Genomic DNA, 1,578 nt, shown 5'->3' on the forward strand with positions numbered 1-1,578 from the left:
TTCTTTCTTTCTTTCTTTCTTTCTTTCTTTCTTTCTTTCTTTCTTTCTTTCTTTTTTTTGAGACAGGGTTTCTCTGTGTAGCTCTGGCTGTCCTAGAACTCACTCTGTAGACCAGGCTGGCCCTGAACTCACAGAGATCCTCCTGCCTCTGCCTCCTGACTGCTGGGATTAAAGGTGTGGGCCACCCTACACTTTTTTTTTCTTTTTTTTTTAAAGCAGTTCAAAGATGAATATCATACTCAGCTCAGAAGACAGGTGTGCCTCTCCCCTAGCCCTGGTTCTGCACTGTGTGTTCATAAGTCTGAACATACTCTTGTCACTGTGGTCAAAAAAGGCAGATGAGGTGGAGTTGGAAAACTCAGGTTTGAGTTCTGGACTTGGCTATTTAACTGTAGGCTGGACAAAAGCATGCAATTCTTTTGTGAGCCATAATTTCCTTTATTAAGACGCAGTATGAGAGAGTGTATGTGGACATGCCTCTGATCTGCTACGCTCCATAAAGCCGCAGACGTTTATCTGTGTGCGTAATCCACCGTTGTTGACCAGAGAGTCAGTGGAGAAAGACGCTCTACTGTGACCCCTTTAGTGCTGCTGAACATTCTGATAATGGAAATGTAAACAAGGATGTGCTGGGGTTTGGCCTGTAAACCAAAAAAATCATTTTCAATGCCAACAACTATGTTAGCCTTGAGATGCCAAAGCTGTTTGTGTGGTACAGGATAACTTCAGGCCCCACTGGCAAGCTCTGGTTGGTCACATGGGTTTGGGTCAGGCTCATTTGTTTATGGAATCAGTTTGATTGTGGCCTCCTGGCGTGGAGGTGGTCTTTGGTCAGGGCAGGTGAGAACTGAGTGTTTCTATCAGTGTGAAGACCCTCAGAAATCAGAATGATGTACCTGTCCTGCATCCAGGACCCAAGCAGGCCTCCGAGTATGTCTGTCCTGTGAGTTGTGCCTGACATTTCCCTGCCAGGCTGATTTGGAGCCAGTAGTTTCTCAATGGTGGCAGTAAAGGCCATTCTGCTTTCTTGACCACCACGGAATAAGCGGATTTTACTGGGATACTTCTGTCTTATAACGTTTAGGCCTAAAAGCAACTGAGTCAGCTGACCATAGACTCAATCCTAGAACGGAATCAACTTTAACACCTCCTTCATCAAGGTGTTTTTTATCTGTGTTTTGATACAGTGACAGGAAAACCAACATAGGCATAGCAGCTCTTGCTCCAGTGATGTAAGGTGTACCACCTTCTGGGTTTATGGATGCATTCTGTTTGAATAACTTGGAAGGATGCTCCGAGAATGGCAGCACTCATACATACATGGTGCTGAAGAAGGAGCTGAGAATTCTGCATCTGGATCTTTGGGCTGCAAAAAGAACCAGACACTGGTCCTGGCTTGAGCTTTTGAAACCTCAAAACCCATCCCCAATGGCCCCACCCTTCCTTCAACAAGGTCCCACCTAATCTTCAAGTAGTGCCACTCCCTGATGACTAAGCCTTCAAATATATTAGCCTGTGGGGGCCATTCTTAGTCAAACAGTCTCTCCTCTCCTCTCCTCTCCTCTCCTCTCCTCTCCT

The 1,578-nt window shown here is 45.7% G+C and overlaps 1 protein-coding gene across 2 annotated transcripts in view; it reads left to right on the forward strand.

Moving 5' to 3' along the window:
• Window positions 1-1,578, forward strand: part of Pde8a (phosphodiesterase 8A) — a 122,981-nt gene that overhangs the window by 15,198 nt on the left and 106,205 nt on the right. The window lies entirely within an intron of this gene.

The sequence above is a fragment of the Mus caroli genome, chromosome 7 (genome assembly GCF_900094665.2).
Source record: "Mus caroli chromosome 7, CAROLI_EIJ_v1.1, whole genome shotgun sequence".
NCBI lineage: Eukaryota > Metazoa > Chordata > Mammalia > Rodentia > Muridae > Mus > Mus caroli.